The sequence below is a fragment of the Rutilus rutilus genome (genome assembly GCF_951802725.1).
Source record: "Rutilus rutilus genome assembly, chromosome: 13".
Taxonomy (NCBI): Eukaryota; Metazoa; Chordata; class Actinopteri; order Cypriniformes; family Leuciscidae; genus Rutilus; species Rutilus rutilus.
In genome coordinates, this window is record NC_140218.1 from 1,938,087 (window position 1) to 1,948,086 (window position 10,000).

The following is a 10,000-nucleotide window of genomic DNA, read 5'->3' on the forward strand; positions in this document are numbered from 1 at the left end:
TAACTCGATAACCTCGATCGCACACACTCCGTAATGTCCCGAACCCTGCAGCTGAACAACATCTGAGAGAGTTTCCCAATCAAACGCATGTTTCGGGAATCCGGATGCTCTTTTTCTACACAGCTTCATCAGGTCTTTAAAGAGCCCATTGATAAAGTCTTGGTGTTGTTTTTAGGCTCTACTAGACAGAGTTGTGTGTAACTCATTACAAGTCACTTGAGTTATGTAATCAGATTACTTTTTCAAGTAACTAGTAAAGTAACACATTACTTTTCAAATTTGCAACAAAATATCTGTTACTTTTTCACATTTATTGACCGACAGCTCTCCTGTCCCCATGTTGAGACAAATCGAAGTGCAGAGGCGTTGTGTGTGTGTGTGTGTGTGTGTGTGTGTGTGTGTGTGTGTGTGTGTGTGTGTGTGTGTGTGTGTGTGTGTAAACATGATGGTTATTGTAGTTCTAGACTAAATGTGAACATGCATTTACTAATCTCACTTGCACAAAAAAAGATCATATTCAATATTCCTCGAATGAATAAAATCAGTGAAATGCAGAATCAGAATACTATGCAAACCTCTAATAACTAAATATGTTCAATAAAACACATTTTTATGCATTTAATCTCACTTTATTGACTGATGTACCTGCTTCTTGCCTTCGATGATTCAGTTAAACCATAAGCAAAAATGACAATAGATTTTTATTTTTTTTATTGGTAAAGTAAGTGTTAAACTTTCTTCTCCTGCATCTATTCTTCTGTGATCCAGAACATCAGCTGAAGGGTTTGTTTGAGCGGCGCCCTCTACTGGACACTACTGAACTCTATCTCTACTGTACACTACTGTACTCTATCTCTACTGTACTCTATCTACTGTACACTACTGTACTCTATCTCTACTGTATACTACTGTACTCTATCTATACTGTACTCTACCTCTACTGTACTCTATCTCTACTGTACATTACTGTACTGTATCTCTACTGTACTCTATCTCTGCTGTACACTACTGTACTCTATCTATACTGTACTCTATCTCTGCTGTACACTACTGTACTGTATCTCTACTGTACTCTATCTACTGTACACTACTGTACTCTATCTCTACTGTACACTACTGTACTCTATCTCTACCGTACTCTATCTCTACTGTACACTACTGTACTCTATCTACTGTACACTACTGTACTCTATCTCTACTGTACACTACTGTACTCTACCTCTACGTACTCTATCTCTGCCGTACTCTATCTACTGTACACTACTGTACTCTATCTCTACTGTACACTGCTGTACTCTACCTCAACTGTACTCTAACTCTACTGTACACTACTGTACTCTATCTCTACTGTACACTACTGTACTCTACATCTACTGTACTCTATCGCTACTGTACACTACTGTACTATGTCTCTACTGTACTGTATCTACTGTACACTACTGTACTCTATCTCTACTGTACTCTATCTCTACTGCACACCACTGTACTCTACCTCTACTGTACTCTATCTCTACTTCTACTGTGCTCTATCTCTACTGTACACTACTGTACTCTACCTCTACTGTACTCTATCTCTACTGTACACTACTGTACTCTATCTCTACCGTACACTACTGTACTCTATCTCTACTGTACTCTATCTCTACCGTACACCACTGTACTCTCTCTACTCCCTACTGTACACTACTATACTCTCTCTACTGTACTGTATCTTTACTGTACTCTACTGTACTCTATCTCTACTGTACACTACTATAATCTATCTCTCCTGTACTCTATCTTTACTGTACTCTAATGTACTCTATCTCCACTGTACACTACTATACTCTATCTCTACTGTACACTACTATACTCTCTCTACTGTACTGTATCTCTACTGTACACTGCTGTACTCTACTGTACTCTATCTCTACTGTACACTACTATACTCTATCTCTCCTGTACTCTATCTCTACTGTACTCTATCTCTCCTGTACTCTATCTCTACTGTACACTACTATACTCTATCTGTCCTGTACTCTATCTTTACTGTACTCTACTGTACTCTATCTCTGCTGTACACTACTGTACTCTATCTCTCCTGTACTCTATCTACTGTACACTACTGTACTCTATCTCTACTGTACACTACTATACTCTATCTCTCCTGTACTCTATCTCCACTGTACTCTATCTCTCCTGTACTCTATCTCTCCTGTACTCTATCTCTACTGTACACTACTATACTCTATCTCTCCTGTACTCTATCTTTACTGTACTCTACTGTACTCTATCTCTGCTGTACACTACTATACTCTATCTCTCCTGTACTCTATCTTTACTGTACTCTACTGTACTCTATCTCTGCTGTACACTACTATACTCTATCTCTCCTGTACTCTATCTTTACTGTACTCTACTGTACTCTATCTCTGCTGTACACTACTGTACTCTATCTCTGCTGTACACTACTGTACTCTATCTCTACTGTACTCTATCTCTACCGTACACCACTGTACTCTCTCTACTCCCTACTGTACACTACTATACTCTCTCTACTGTACTGTATCTTTACTGTACTCTACTGTACTCTATCTCTACTGTACACTACTATAATCTATCTCTCCTGTACTCTATCTTTACTGTACTCTACTGTACTCTATCTCCACTGTACACTACTATACTCTATCTCTACTGTACACTACTATACTCTCTCTACTGTACTGTATCTCTACTGTACACTGCTGTACTCTACTGTACTCTATCTCTACTGTACACTACTATACTCTATCTCTCCTGTACTCTATCTCTACTGTACACTACTATACTCTATCTCTCCTGTACTCTATCTCTACTGTACTCTATCTCTCCTGTACTCTATCTCTCCTGTACTCTATCTCTACTGTACACTACTATACTCTATCTCTCCTGTACTCTATCTTTACTGTACTCTACTGTACTCTATCTCTGCTGTACACTACTATACTCTATCTCTCCTGTACTCTATCTTTACTGTACTCTACTGTACTCTATCTCTCCTGTACTCTATCTCTACTGTACACTACTATACTCTATCTCTCCTGTACTCTATCTTTACTGTACTCTACTGTACTCTATCTCTACTGTACACTACTATACTCTATCTCTCCTGTACTCTATCTTTACTGTACTCTACTGTACTCTATCTCTACTGTACACTACTATACTCTATCTCTCCTGTACTCTATCTCTACTGTACTCTACTGTACTCTATCTCTACTGTACACTACTATACTCTATCTCTCCTGTACTCTATCTCTACTGTACTCTATCTCTCCTGTACTCTATCTCTACTGTACACTACTATACTCTATCTCTCCTGTACTCTATCTTTACTGTACTCTACTGTACTCTATCTCTGCTGTACACTACTATACTCTATCTCTCCTGTACTCTATCTTTACTGTACTCTACTGTACTCTATCTCTGCTGTACACTACTATACTCTATCTCTCCTGTACTCTATCTTTACTGTACTCTACTGTACTCTATCTCTGCTGTACACTACTGTACTCTATCTCTGCTGTACACGTGTGAATCTCCATTTCCTTCAGCCTGAGGATTATTATTTCACTTATGATGTGAAAGGGTCTTTACATTTGCCTAAATATACAGTATAACTTTTTTGTTATAAAAAAACCCCAAGTCCAGCCCAGGTGAAAAAAGTAAGGTAACGCATTACTTTTCTAAAAAAGTAACTAAGTAACGCAATATTGTAATGCATTACTTTTAGAAGTAACTTTCCCCAACACTGCTACTAGAACAGGTTTTCCTGCTTGAATGTTGATTATTTTCCTCATATTCATATGTGTGTGTGTGTGTGTGTGTGTGTGTGTGTGTGTGTGTGTGTGTGTGTGTGTGTGTGTGTGTGTGTGTGTGTGTGTGTTTCTTAGCAGCTTCGATTACCTCACACAGATACACACTGGACATTTAAAAAACGTTTAGCCTTTTATGTTCAAACTGGATTCAGACAATGATGGAGACGAGACTCAAGAAGAAGAGACAACATGTAGACAACATTTCTGAATGGTTAGTTGATGAATTTATGTAGCTGATGTGTAGTTATCTTCTAGTCATTGATTAGCATATTCTGTCATGATAATCTATAAATCGTGTTCCGGGGGCGGGGTTTATGTAAATTTTAGGGTTGGTGATGTCACTAACCCGGGAGTAATGTGGTGTAGTCTCTACCAGCCGTTTGTTGTAGTCCTTAAAAAGCGATTTCTGTAAAAGCAAATATCTCCCTTTGCTCTGAGCTTTGAGCGGCGTAACTTTGCAGATGTTTTTTATGATCAAACAGCAACATTACACACTAACTACAGTTAGAAAAGTCAAATCATAATCAACCACCCCTTTAATTCTGTGATTTGTGGATGTTGAGAGGAAAATAACTGCAGTCGTGTTGTTCCCTGTGAACAGTGAATTACAAATTATTGCGGACAATAAAATGACAGAACACTGACAGAACGAGTGAATCTGTGTGTGTGTGTGTGAGTGTATTTTAAACTCGAGGCCTGTTTGAACACATCTCAGTGGGTCAGGTCGACGCTGACCTGTAGTTGTTCCTCTTTTCTTGTCCTCCATCTCCGGGTCTCCGTGCGTCTTTACAGGAGAATCAGCCGAGAAGGAGAGATCCGTTAAAGAGCTTATCGAGAGCGTTCAAATCCTCCTTACGTAAGACCAGCATCACATGCTTTAGTCGCTGGTGAAACGCTTCAGCTCAGGAATAATGATATACTCACTGTTTTACGAGTGAAACCGTCTGGGAACGAGACCTGCTTTTTATAAAGCAAGAGAAACGTGATAATGCATATCACAACCATCTTTACTGTAGCGTGTCACGGCAAGACTTAATCTCGTCCGTAAATCACGTCCCACACACACACACACACGTAAGAGACAGTAGAGCTGCTGGATTCAGGGTGAACTGAGAATCAACGTGTGTTTGTTTAAAATAGAGATCATATTTCTGAATAGACTATTATAGAACATGACGTGATTTACTAGTATATGATGATACGTGATAAATACGTGATTTAAATTATTTATATAATTAATTTGAATTCGTTATAGGGCTGCATGATACTGAAAAAAAACCTACATTGCGATATTTTGGTTTTCTGCGATATATAGGCTATATAAAAGGTATTTCACCAGATAATTTGAATAGCTCTATTTGAAAAGAATTAATCCTTCTTAAAATAATTGGGTTGATTTTATAGAGGAGTAAATCTGCATAGAAATTAAAAAAACAAATAACAAGCCTAGATTAATACGTACAATAGAAGAAAGATACAGTTGAAATAAGCAGTGCTTTATGTTTTTCAGGTCAATCTAACAGTATCCAGGCACAGAAATTGAATAATCAAATGTAAAATAACAGTCTTCACTATATAAATGAAAAGAAAAAATATAATCAATTAATACAGTTTATCTGTGTTAAAGCTACAAGTAATTTTCTCTTTTGTAGTTTGATCAGCATTGGTGACACGAACAGCCGGGGTTTATTAGGCTGCTGTCACTTTAAGAGGAATGCACATTCGTTTTCTTTCTGTTTACAACACATAACCGGCTGTGTTTACGAGGACACTCGCAGAGACGGGCATTTTGACTTCATTTTGCGTGCATGTGTCTGTTTAAGTTTAACGGTGTGTGTGTGTGTGTGTGTGTGTGTGTGTGTGTGTGTGCGCGCGTGCAGAAAACAGCGCGTGAGTCCTCTTGTGCTTGATGCCTGACTCAGCTTAAAAACACATGCAAATGATAAACTTTCACTCTATGATGGTTAAACTTTGCAATTAATCCGTGAATCACAAGCGTTCTGAACCGGCCCGTACGGATCACGGATCAACCGCGATCCCTATACTTGACATCGTACATCCTTACATGTTACTATCGCGGTATCGATGCTAAAACGATATATTGTGCAGCCCTAATTCATTATCTATTCATAAAAAATCATTTAGAAAATCACTCATATAGACTTCACTTGTATCATTGCTGGATGAATCAGTGTTTTTGAACAAATCTCTTGAATGAATGATTCAGTGACTCACTCATAAAAACTTCACTCGTTTCATTACTGGATGAATCAGTGTTTTTGAACGAATCTCTTGAATGAATGATTCAGTGACTCTCTCATATAGACTTCACTTGTATAATTGCTGGATGAATCAGTGTTTTTGAACAAATCTCTTGAATGAATGATTCAGTGACTCACTCATAAAAACTTCACTCGTTTCATTACTGGATGAATCAGTGTTTTTGAACGAATCTCTTGAATGAATGATTCAGTGACTCACTCATATAGACTTCACTTGTTTCATTGCTGGATGAATCAGTGTTTTTGAACAAATCTCTTGAATGAATGATTCAATGACTCTCATATAGACTTCACTTGTTTCATTACTGAATGAATCAGTGTTTTTGAACAAATCTCTTGAATGAATGATTCAGTGACTCACTCATAAAAACTTCACTCGTTTCATTACTGGATGAATCAGTGTTTTTGAACAAATCTCTTGAATGAATGATTCAATGACTCTCATATAGACTTCACTTGTTTCATTACTGAATGAATCAGTGTTTTTGAACGAATCTCTTGAATGAATGATTCAGTGACTCACTCATAAAAACTTCACTCGTTTCATTACTGGATGAATCAGTGTTTTTGAACAAATCTCTTGAATGAATGATTCAATGACTCTCATATAGACTTCACTTGTTTCATTACTGAATGAATCAGTGTTTTTGAACGAATCTCTTGAATGAATGATTCAGTGACTCACTCATAAAAACTTCACTCGTTTCATTACTGGATGAATCAGTGTTTTTGATTCAACGACAAACGCATGTTTTAACAGTCACTTGTCTCCACCTACTGGTGTAATGATGTAATTGATAAAAATTGTTATTTGAAGTGTCAAGTTTCTTTCAAAAGGGGATTTACTCTATTTTAATCACTACCGTAGACATGACATACAACTATAAACTTGTATCCCAGTACTTCATACTAATGATCTGAAAAGATACTGATACTGAATAATGATACTGTGCAGCTCTAATATACTAATGCGCTATTTGAGTTAGAAACTAAATCTTTTGAATGGTAGTGTACATAATGCATAACTTGTTTTGGACTAATCTAATGTCATGTGACTTTGAATGTCATTGATCTGCAAGAACAGTGACAGAAACATCCTCAGCCTGAACTCCTAGATTAGCAGAACGCTGGTTGTTGTTCATTCCCGAATCCCAGAATTCCCGTGGGGGGAAAACCGGCCTCCGGAGCCTGGAATCCTCTGGCGTTTCGACAGAACACACACTGTAATGAAGCGTTTGAGTTTTATTTTCAGGTCTCCTTTTGACCTCGCAAAACACACACTGACCGAAGCACTGGAAGTCGGTCGCATGGTTTCGTGAGAGAGTGTGTGAGAGCCACGGCTTTATAAAGCGCTTCTACAGTGTGTGTTTGCGGTCTCTTGTGGTTCAATAAGTTTGAGTTGGACTTTACATGCACTTTTCTAAGCAACATTTGTCATTTCATGTCCTGATCCAGTAGCTTTTACTGAGATGTGCTAAAGAAGATTTTGTGTGTCATGAAACCCGCTCAAATAAACAGTAGTTTTGTCCATAACTTTTGCTTCGAGTTCATAATGTTCTCCTGAATGTTGACAATTCAATTTTGGCAGAACAAGTATTTAATATTGTGTTATTCTCACAGCGAGAAAAATCTCACAGATTTTTCATCCACTGGAAGTTTTTCAGGAAAACATCACATATGCACCAACTTTTGACCCTTTTATCAAATAAAATATAATAATTATTTTTTTAAATAGAGAAAGAGTAACGGTAATTTTAGTATTATGTTTATACTATTATAGATGTGAAGTAGCTTTTATTTGTATGTTTTCAGCTGTAGAATGTGACAAGATGAATACATAAAACTGAAAATCAAAAAATAAATGCTACTTCACAATATCAATAAATCCATAACTGTATATAAATAATACTAAAATTACAAGTAATTTTTTCTTTTGTAATTTTTTTTCCATATTTTGTTTGACAAAATGAAAGAGTAGTTGTATAGTTGAAAATATAAAAATATTATATAAATTTGTGTCAAATTAAATATGGAAATGTATTTTTTTAAATAGTAAAAACTTGTAAACGTGTTATTTTAGCATCATTTATATACTATTACAATTGTATATATATTTTGAAGTAGTTTTTATTTTTATATTTTCAACTCTATGAATTTGTCAAATTAAATATGAAAATGTAATTTTTTAAATAGAAAAATAATTTGTAAACTTAGCATTATTTATAGATTTATTGATATTTTGAAGTAGCTTTTATTTTTTATATTTTCAACTGTGCAATGATCACATTCTCTTCATTTGTCAGTATTACAGCTTTTATTGCTATTTTGAAGTAGCTTTTTTATTTTCACTTTTAATAGTTTATTTATTAATTTATTTAGTGCTTTTGTCAGTTTATTAGTTTAAATTTTTTGTTAAATATTTCCTAAATGCAATGCACGATATATATCGGCCACCATATCGTTATCGGCCGATATATGTTCATTTTTAATGTTATCGTTATCGGCCTGGTAAGAAAATTTGTCTGATATATTAATGCCGATAAATAAGGGATTATTTTCTTAAGCTGAGACTCGCACAGTTCAACATGATGCTTATGAATTGCTTGAAATATGATTGGATTCAATTCCAAAAGGAAAATACAGTTAAAATGCAAATCTGTCATATCGGCTACATCATAATGAGAACATTATAATTGTGTGTTTTGGGACATGGCTTATAATGGTGAAACTTATGTTTTTGTAATCAGGCTCTCAAAAATAATATAAAAATTTGTATTTAGATTTATCAGCCATTATATCAGTTATCGGCTTTCAAATATAAAGAATTATCGGTTATCGGTATCGGCAAAAATTTTCATATCGGTGCATCCCTATTATATTTTATTTCAGCTTTATTCAATTCACAAAAATGCTTTTCAGTAGTTTTAGTTTATTGAAAACAACACTGGTTGCAAATATTAGAATTTGTTTGCAGGTTTTGTGTTTATTTTTCCTCCTGAGGACTTTAAGCAGGTCGTGTCCTAAATCTGGGGTCAAACTCAGTGTCCAGAGACTGTATTTACACTCCCTGAGGTGTTTATGTTCCTGTTCTCTGAGCTCTCGTACGCTGCCAAGACATCGGTGAAAGTGTTTGGGAAGCATTTCAATCTGTAGAGCCGATCATCTCTTCATCTTTACTACAAGTTACAGCAGCAAATAAACATGAATGAACATCAGAAGGAATGTTGAAAGATTCAGAACAACTTCCTGAAATCAATCATGTCTCATTAAATCCATCAATCAGTGTTTCAAAGACGTTTTGTTTGCATAGAAACATCTGAAAGCGCTAAGATCCGTCAGGAATCATCACTGAAAGATATTGCAGATGTTTTCAGATGAATTGCTCTTTTAGTCACTCCCGGATGAATGAAAATGTGCAGCGAGGTGGATTAGCTGAGGTGACGTGACGCTAGCAGACAGCAGACAAGCGGCAATCCACCTGTCACTCAAGTGGGCATGCCCTTAATTATGCAGAACTTTAAGGCTTAGTATAATTTAAACGGATGAGTTATAAAAACATTCACCCCGTCACAGTCGTCATGAAGGGCAAGATTAGCTATATAGACCAAAACCACTTTTTGCACCAGACTGTAAACATGTTTATTTCTGCTGTAAAGTTGGGCATTTTAACATGGGGGTCTATGGGATTGACTCTCTTCTGCAGCCGGTCTCTAGTGGCCAGTGGATGAACTGCAGTTTAAGTCACTTCAGTGTTGGATTCAAGAGAGAGAGACCGGAAGGTTGGCGCTTGGGATGGACTTGCATGTTTTGATTCAATTAATTTAAACTCATACAAAAATATTTCATGGCAGGTTGATTATGCCCTGTTTTTCTAACCGGATG

General features: G+C 36.3%; 1 protein-coding gene across 2 annotated transcripts in view; it reads left to right on the forward strand.

Moving 5' to 3' along the window:
- Positions 1-10,000, forward strand: part of syde2 (synapse defective 1, Rho GTPase, homolog 2 (C. elegans)) — a 45,258-nt gene that overhangs the window by 4,231 nt on the left and 31,027 nt on the right. The gene's annotated exons all lie outside the window — the stretch shown is intronic.